Raw genomic sequence first — 10,477 nt, 5'->3', positions numbered from 1 at the left:
AGTAATTTTTTTGACACAGACTGTTGAGAAGCTACCAAGTTAGGGTAGGCTTAGTTAACGTAACTCAATGGGGATGTAATTAGTGGTCCGTTTGACCTTAATTAAGAATTACTCACTGAATACTTGCTAGGAGTCAAGTGTGATGTAATATAAGTTTGAGTTATTGTTAACAAGAGAGACAAGTGTTAAAGATTAACGTAGAGTATCATCATGATATTGTCTAGTGTGAGACAATTGTTTGTGATTACCGTAGTACTTTGTTGCTGACTGCTGCGATCAGTCAATTAACGTAATTAATCACTTAAGGCAATTTCTTTTGGTTGTCGTCTGGTGACGAGAGTAGAGTAATCTAGGGATTTGTGGAGCTGTGTCCCAGAATCCCTCCTTGTCTGTCTTTGTTACAGTTTACAACAGGGCAACTTCTTGTAGGGAGTTGCAAAGAGTGTTCACACTGGGTTGTGATAGGGGGGTCACTATTGGACTACCCGCCTAGTTACGTGTGTCTCTCCTGGGGGGCGGGAGGACCCCTAAGTTTGTGATTATAGTAGCTGTCATGGAAACCGAGACACTATTGATTGCATGCTTGTGTCTTCAGTGGATATCCATCATTTGTTCAGTTAGTTCATGTTGTCAGCCCGAAGTGTCAGCAAAATGGAGCCTGCTGTCACTTCTCGAGGGGCTGTTGAATAGCTGTGTTGCAAATGCTGCTTGTTGGACAATAACGTAACCATTCGCTGTGGTGTAACTTAGTCTGTGATATTTTTCTTTGATTTGCAATATTGCATCATCAGTGGGCACACCTGTGTTCAGGTTAGTTCAGTATGCAGCCTCACAGCAAGGGTTGCTATTTAGCTGTTTGTTATCGTGCCACTGGATGGACATTAACGTAACGTAAACTCGGTAATGTAGTAGTTAGTCTCTTGTTATTAATAAAATGTTATGTTATAGAAAACGGTCTTTGATGTCAACCCTTCAACCATATTTCTGCATATTACGATTAAATGTTGATGTGATCTTCATATGACGGCTGTTCTTGGGAATTCGAATTCCAATTCATAGCGCCTCATCAAATATAAATATTTGATTGTGAGAACCCGTCGGTTACCCTTTATTAGTTTTAACTTCCTGTTTAACTAGGAGGAGCCAGAGGCCTATTGTGGACAGGTTTTCACCTCTAGTGGTGGAGGCCTGGCGATTTGCTCCCGCTTTACCTTTTTCTATTGGACTCATGCTTAACTGCCATGAGCAGACATTAAACTTGTAGTCCACCTCCAAAGGGAGGTTGTTGTACAATCACAAACTAAGACTAGGGAAAGGATAGGTCCATTAAAAACTAAAACAGGTCAAATAACGGATAATGACGAGATGAGTAGTATTTTTAATAAATATTTTGTATCTGTGTTTACTAAAGAGGAGCTTAACAATATGCCTTCAGCCGAACAAATATATGTGGGTGGGGACGAGGACAGATTGACTAGTTTAGCAGTTACCAGGGAGGATGTAATTAAACAAATAGTTAAACTCAAACCAAAAAAATCCCCAGGGCCGGATGAAGTGTTTGCCAGGGTGCTTAAAGAATGCAAAGAGGAGCTTTCCGAGCCACTGTCCACCATATTTAATAAATCAATAGAGCTAGGCAGAGTGCCAGAGTTATGGAAAGTTGCTAATGTGATACCAATTTTTAAGAAAGGAGATAGATCACTTGCATCAAACTATCGACCAATTAGCCTAACGTCTATTGTGGGAAAGTTACTTGAATCGATAATTGCAAATAAAATTCGTCTTCATCTTGAAAAACACAAATTAATAAATGAGTCGCAACATGGTTTTATAAATGGCCGTTCATGTTTAACAAATTTGCTATCTTTTTATTCCAGCATAGTTGAGGCAGTTGATAGTGGTAAGGATTATGATGTTGTACAATCACAAACTAAGACTAGGGAAAGGATAGGTCCATTAAAAACTAAAACATGTCAAATAACGGATAATGACGAGGAGATGGTTAGTATTTTTAATAAATATTTTGTATCTGTGTTTACTAAAGAGGAGCTTAACAATATGCCTTCAGCCGAACAAATATATGTGGGTGGGGACGAGGACAGGTTGACTAGTTTAGCAGTTACCAGGGAGGATGTAATTAAACAAATAGTAAAACTAAAACCAAACAAATCCCCAGGGCCGAATGAAGTGTTTGCAAGGGTACTTAAAGAATGCAAAGAGGAGCTTCCTGAGCCACTGTCTACCATATTTAATAAATCAATAGAGTTAGGTAGAGTGCCAGAGTTATGGAAAGTTGCTAATGTGATACTAATTTTTAAGAAAGAAGATAGATCACTTGCGTCTAACTATCGACCACTTAGCCTAACGTCTATTGTGGGAAAGTTACTCGAATCTATAATTGCAAATAAAATTCGTCTTCATCTTGAAAAACATAAATTAATAATTGAGTCGCAACATGGCTTTATGAATGGCCATTCATGTTTAACAAATATGATGTTTGTTAACAAATTTGTTAACAAATTTGTTAAAATTTGTATATTACACTAACAGTAGAAGTCTAAGAAATAAAATTAACGATTTAAATGCTCTTGTCTGCACAGAAAAAAAAGATATTATTGCACTTACCGGAACGTGGATGAATGTAGAAAATAGAGAACTATTAGCTGAATATCAAATAAATGGATTTAAACTATTTCACACAGATAGATATATTAGACGAGGAGGGGGTGTAGCCATATATGTTAGGGACAATTTGAAATGTAGTCTCAAAGAGGGAATCAAAACTGAGCCTCACACAGAAACTATTTGGATAGAATTAAACGGCCATAAGCACAAAATATCATCAACATACCTAAACCAAACTACATTAGCCGGGATAATCCTGGATAAGATTTTTGTTTCAAAGAATTCCATATACAAATTGCTTAAAACTGGGGAAATTTTGATTTTAAACTTATAAGTTTTGATGTGACCTCTTTATTCACTAAAGTTCCTGTTGATGATCTGTTAAAATTTCTACGCGAGGAACTGCCTAAATATAATTTGAGCTTGCAGACTGTTACGACCCTGGGTTCTTCAGTGGAAACCAGAGGTCAAAATTTAACTAATTAAGCTACGTTAGAGTAGGTTAGAGTAGGAAATCACAACCTGATGTGGCTTTGTTTGTATCTTCCCTGCCAGACGTAAGACTATTCTTGTTTCTCAAAGAGCATTTAAAGACTGAGCTCGGGTTGATTATTAAATAATAACATAGGCTCCAACTATGTATAATAATAATACTCTAATCATTTGTAAAGTAAACCTGAGTAAACTTGGTATAGGGCCGCGGTACGATTAGTTGAGCAGTCTGCCGGCAACGAGCCAGCTGGCTGGAGGCTGATCTGGACTGAAGCGGTCTTCTCTGGTTGCTGGCTGTGGTGAAAGGAACTCCCTCCTATCCTTCCTCTTCGTTTCCTTATTTCTGTGTCTTGTTCAAGATAAGTATATTGAGCACAGTATTATGCATGTCTGACATACTTATGTTCTATGTGTAGAGTAGACTATTTTATGTGTAGTAGGTGTTTTTAGGGTTTATATTACTAGTTATTCTAAAGGGGGTCCCATTGGAACCACGTGGTCCCCTACCCTAAGCTGACTCTAACTTCAAGTTATTCAATAGTAGAGCTTTACCCTAGCTTGTGCTCAGTGTAAAACCTTGTATCCTGTTTATGTGGACCAAGGCTTTTAATGTAAGGTAGTGTGGTAAAGTTATTATTATTATTGTTATTGGTGTGAGTGTGTATGGGGGGGTTGTTAAGGGGTTAATAAATAAGTACCTTAGAACAGAGTATCTCTTCTTCCTGTGTGGGAGTGTATTGATCAACCCTTAGACTGACATATATGGTCTAGTAGCAAGGTATTATTACTGTGGATAGTTTATTTTGGGGGCCGGGCCTTTTAGCTCTCCCATATTTGATACTCTGTCTTCTAACTACCCTTACCCCTTAATAGTACCAGTTCCCCATAGAAACCCACCACACAATTATTTATAACAAGTGATTGGCCAGACCGGGAGGAACATTATAAGTGTAAAAAATTAGATTCTTGAGTGCCAAAACTAAAATTTTTTGTTTCCGCAGAACGGTTGTGTGCTAGCCTAGGGTCCAGCTCATCTAGCAAAGGACATTCTTGCACTGACTGGACACCCAGCTGGATCCCTTCACGATTACCGCCGGCACACGGATGGTAATCTTGGGCATAGCCTTTTTACCAAATCACCTCATTCTTTGGGGCACACGTGAGGAACACAAATGCGAACAAGCCTGAATGGTCCCCAGGACAATATGCAACTGAAAACTCACACCCCAGAAGTGACTCGAACCCATACTCCCAGGAGCCACGCAACTGGTATGTACAAGACGCCTTAATCCACTTGACCATCACGACCGGACATAATGAGGTGATAGCCGAGGCTATTTGAACCACCCCACCGCCGGCACTCGGATAGTAATCTTGGGCATAGCATTTTTACCAAATCACCTCATTCTTTGGGGCACACGTGAGGAACACAAATGCGAACAAGCCTGAATGGTCCCCAGGACAATATGCAACTGAAAACTCACACCCCAGAAGTGACTCGAATCCATACTCCCAGGAGCCACGCAACTGGTATGTACAAGACGCCTTAATCCACTTGACCATCACGACCGGACATAATGAGGTGATAGCCGAGGCTATTTGAACCACCCCACCGCCGGCACTCGGATAGTAATCTTGGGCATAGCATTTTTACCAAATCACCTCATTCTTTGGGGCACACGTGAGGAACACAAATGCGAACAAGCCTGAATGGTCCCCAGGACAATATGCAACTGAAAACTCACACCCCAGAAGTGACTCGAACCCATACTCCCAGGAGCCACGCAACTGGTATGTACAAGACGCCTTAATCCACTTGACCATCACGACCGGACATAATGAGGTGATAGCCGAGGCTATTTGAACCACCCCACCGCCGGCACTCGGATAGTAATCTTGGGCATAGCATTTTTACCAAATCAACTCATTCTTTGGGGCACACGTGAGAAACACAAATGCGAACAAGCCTGAATGGTCCCCAGGACAATATGCAACTGAAAACTCACACCCCAGATGTGACTCGAACCCATACTCCCAGGAGCCACGCAACTTTTATGTACAAGACGCCTTAATCCACTTGACCATCACGACCGGACATAATGAGGTGATAGCCGAGGCTATTTGAACCACCCCACCGCCGGCACTCGGATAGTAATCTTGGGCATAGCATTTTTACCAAATCACCTCATTCTTTGGGGCACACGTGAGGAACACAAATGCGAACAAGCCTGAATGGTCCCCAGGACAATATGCAACTGAAAACTCACACCCCAGAAGTGACTCGAACCCATACTCCCAGGAGCCACGCAACTGGTATGTACAAGACGCCTTAATCCACTTGACCATCACGACCGGACATAATGAGGTGATAGCCGAGGCTATTTGAACCACCCCACCGCCGGCACTCGGATAGTAATCTTGGGCATAGCATTTTTACCAAATCACCTCATTCTTTGGGGCACACGTGAGGAACACAAATGCGAACAAGCCTGAATGGTCCCCAGGACAATATGCCACTGAAAACTCACACCCCAGAAGTGACTCGAACCCATACTCCCAGGAGCCACGCAACTGGTATGTACAAGACGCCTTAATCCACTTGACCATCACGACCGGACATAATGAGGTGATAGCCGAGGCTATTTGAACCACCCCACCGCCGGCACACGGATAGTAATAATGGGCATAGCCTTTTTACCAAATCACCTCATTCTTTGGGGCACACGTGAGGAACACAAATGCGAACAAGCCTGAATGGTCCCCAGGACAATATGCAACTGAAAACTCACACCCCAGAAGTGACTCGAACCCATACTCCCAGGAGCCACGCAACTGGTATGTACAAGACGCCTTAATCCACTTGACCATCACGACCGGACATAATGAGGTGATAGCCGAGGCTATTTGAACCACCCCACCGCCGGCACTCGGATAGTAATCTTGGGCATAGCATTTTTACCAAATCACCTCATTCTTTGGGGCACACGTGAGGAACACAAATGCGAACAAGCCTGAATGGTCCCCAGGACAATATGCAACTGAAAACTCACACCCCAGAAGTGACTCGAACCCATACTCCCAGGAGCCACGCAACTGGTATGTACAAGACGCCTTAATCCACTTGACCATCACGACCGGACATAATGAGGTGATAGCCGAGGCTATTTGAACCACCCCACCGCCGGCACTCGGATAGTAATCTTGGGCATAGCATTTTTACCAAATCAACTCATTCTTTGGGGCACACGTGAGAAACACAAATGCGAACAAGCCTGAATGGTCCCCAGGACAATATGCAACTGAAAACTCACACCCCAGATGTGACTCGAACCCATACTCCCAGGAGCCACGCAACTTTTATGTACAAGACGCCTTAATCCACTTGACCATCACGACCGGACATAATGAGGTGATAGCCGAGGCTATTTGAACCACCCCACCGCCGGCACTCGGATAGTAATCTTGGGCATAGCATTTTTACCAAATCACCTCATTCTTTGGGGCACACGTGAGGAACACAAATGCGAACAAGCCTGAATGGTCCCCAGGACAATATGCAACTGAAAACTCACACCCCAGAAGTGACTCGAACCCATACTCCCAGGAGCCACGCAACTGGTATGTACAAGACGCCTTAATCCACTTGACCATCACGACCGGACATAATGAGGTGATAGCCGAGGCTATTTGAACCACCCCACCGCCGGCACTCGGATAGTAATCTTGGGCATAGCATTTTTACCAAATCACCTCATTCTTTGGGGCACACGTGAGGAACACAAATGCGAACAAGCCTGAATGGTCCCCAGGACAATATGCCACTGAAAACTCACACCCCAGAAGTGACTCGAACCCATACTCCCAGGAGCCACGCAACTGGTATGTACAAGACGCCTTAATCCACTTGACCATCACGACCGGACATAATGAGGTGATAGCCGAGGCTATTTGAACCACCCCACCGCCGGCACACGGATAGTAATAATGGGCATAGCCTTTTTACCAAATCACCTCATTCTTTGGGGCACACGTGAGGAACACAAATGCGAACAAGCCTGAATGGTCCCCAGGACAATATGCAACTGAAAACTCACACCCCAGAAGTGACTCGAACCCATACTCCCAGGAGCCACGCAACTGGTATGTACAAGACGCCTTAATCCACTTGACCATCACGACCGGACATAATGAGGTGATAGCCGAGGCTATTTGAACCACCCCACCGCCGGCACTCGGATAGTAATCTTGGGCATAGCATTTTTACCAAATCACCTCATTCTTTGGGGCACACGTGAGGAACACAAATGCGAACAAGCCTGAATGGTCCCCAGGACATTATGCAACTGAAAACTCACACCCCAGAAGTGACTCGAACCCATACTCCCAGGAGCCACGCAACTGGTATGTACAAGACGCCTTAATCCACTTGACCATCACGACCGGACATAATGAGGTGATAGCCGAGGCTATTTGAACCACCCCACCGCCGGCACTCGGATAGTAATCTTGGGCATAGCATTTTTACCAAATCACCTCATTCTTTGGGGCAAACGTGAGGAACACAAATGCGAACAAGCCTGAATGGTCCCCAGGACAATATGCAACTGAAAACTCACACCCCAGAAGACTCGAACCCATACTCCCAGGAGCCACGCAACTGGTATGTACAAGACGCCTTAATCCACTTGACCATCACGACCGGACATAATGAGGTGATAGTCGAGGCTATTTGAACCAACCCACCGCCGGCACTCGGATAGTAATCTTGGGCATAGCATTTTTACTAAATCACCTCATTCTTTGGGGCACACGTGAGGAACACAAATGCGAACAAGCCTGAATGGTCCCCAGGACAATATGCAACTGAAAACTCACACCCCAGAAGTGACTCGAACCCATACTCCCAGGAGCCACGCAACTGGTATGTACAAGACGCCTTAATCCACTTGACCATCACGACCGGACATAATGAGGTGATAGCCGAGGCTATTTGAACCACCCCACCGCCGGCACTCGGATAGTAATCTTGGGCATAGCATTTTTACCAAATCACCTCATTCTTTGGGGCACACGTGAGGAACACAAATGCGAACAAGCCTGAATGGTCCCCAGGACAATATGCAACTGAAAACTCACACCCCAGAAGTGACTCGAATCCATACTCCCAGGAGCCACGCAACTGGTATGTACAAGACGCCTTAATCCACTTGACCATCACGACCGGACATAATGAGGTGATAGCCGAGGCTATTTGAACCACCCCACCGCCGGCACTCGGATAGTAATCTTGGGCATAGCATTTTTACCAAATCACCTCATTCTTTGGGGCACACGTGAGGAACACAAATGCGAACAAGCCTGAATGGTCCCCAGGACAATATGCAACTGAAAACTCACACCCCAAAAGTGACTCGAACCCATACTCCCAGGAGCCACGCAACTGGTATGTACAAGACGCCTTAATCCACTTGACCATCACGACCGGACATAATGAGGTGATAGCCGAGGCTATTTGAACCACCCCACCGCCGGCACTCGGATAGTAATCTTGGGCATAGCATTTTTACCAAATCACCTCATTCTTTGGGGCACACGTGAGATACACAAATGCGAACAAGCCTGAATGGTCCCCAGGACAATATGCAACTGAAAACTCACACCCCAGAAGTGACTCGAACCCATACTCCCAGGAGCCACGCAACTTTTATGTACAAGACGCCTTAATCCACTTGACCATCACGACCGGACATAATGAGGTGATAGCCGAGGCTATTTGAACCACCCCACCGCCGGCACTCGGATAGTAATCATGGGCATAGCATTTTTACCAAATCACCTCGTTCTTTGGGGCACACGTGAGGAACACAAATGCGAACAAGCCTGAATGGTCCCCAGGACAATATGCAACTGAAAACTCACACCCCAAAAGTGACTCGAACACATACTCCCAGGAGCCACGCAACTGGTATGTACAAGACGCCTTAATCCACTTGACCATCACGACCGGACATAATGAGGTGATAGCCGAGGCTATTTGAACCACCCCACCGCCGGCACTCGGATAGTAATCTTGGGCATAGCATTTTTACCAAATCACCTCATTCTTTGGGGCACACGTGAGGAACACAAATGCGAACAAGCCTGAATGGTCCCCAGGACAATATGCAACTGAAAACTCACACCCCAGAAGTGACTCGAACCCATACTCCCAGGAGCCACGCAACTGGTATGTACAAGACGCCTTAATCCACTTGACCATCACGACCGGACATAATGAGGTGATAGCCGAGGCTATTTGAACCACCCCACCGCCGGCACTCGGATAGTAATCTTGGGCATAGCATTTTTACCAAATCACCTCATTCTTTGGGGCAAACGTGAGGAACACAAATGCGAACAAGCCTGAATGGTCCCCAGGACAATATGCAACTGAAAACTCACACCCCAGAAGTGACTCGAACCCATACTCCCAGGAGCCACGCAACTGGTATGTACAAGACGCCTTAATCCACTTGACCATCACGACCGGACATAATGAGGTGATAGCCGAGGCTATTTGAACCACCCCACCGCCGGCACTCGGATAGTAATCTTGGGCATAGCATTTTTACCAAATCACCTCATTCTTTGGGGCACACGTGAGGAACACAAATGCGAACAAGCCTGAATGGTCCCCAGGACAATATGCAACTGAAAACTCACACCCCAGAAGTGACTCGAACCCATACTCCCAGGAGCCACGCAACTGGTATGTACAAGACGCCTTAATCCACTTGACCATCACGACCGGACATAATGAGGTGATAGCCGAGGCTATTTGAACCACCCCACTGCCGGCACTCGGATAGTAATCTTGGGCATAGCATTTTTACCAAATCACCTCATTCTTTGGGGCACACGTGAGGAACACAAATGTGAACAAGCCTGAATGGTCCCCAGGACAATATGCAACTGAAAACTCACACCCCAAAAGTGACTCGAACCCATACTCCCAGGAGCCACGCAACTTGTATGTACAAGACGCCTTAATCCACTTGACCATCACGACCGGACATAATGTGGTGATAGCCGAGGCTATTTGAACCACCCCACCGCCGGCACTCGGATAGTAATCTTGGGCATAGCATTTTTACCAAATCACCTCATTCTTTGGGGCACACGTGAGGAACACAAATGCGAACAAGCCTGAATGGTCCCCAGGACAATATGCAACTGAAAACTCACACCCCAGAAGTGACTCGAACCCATACTCCCAGGAGCCACGCAACTGGTATGTACAAGACGCCTTAATCCACTTGACCATCACGACCGGACATAATGAGGTGATAGCCGAGGCTATTTGAACCACCCCACCGCCGGC

The sequence above is a fragment of the Procambarus clarkii genome, chromosome 70, assembly GCF_040958095.1.
Source record: "Procambarus clarkii isolate CNS0578487 chromosome 70, FALCON_Pclarkii_2.0, whole genome shotgun sequence".
Taxonomy (NCBI): Eukaryota; Metazoa; Arthropoda; class Malacostraca; order Decapoda; family Cambaridae; genus Procambarus; species Procambarus clarkii.
This window is presented reverse-complemented; position numbering follows the sequence as displayed.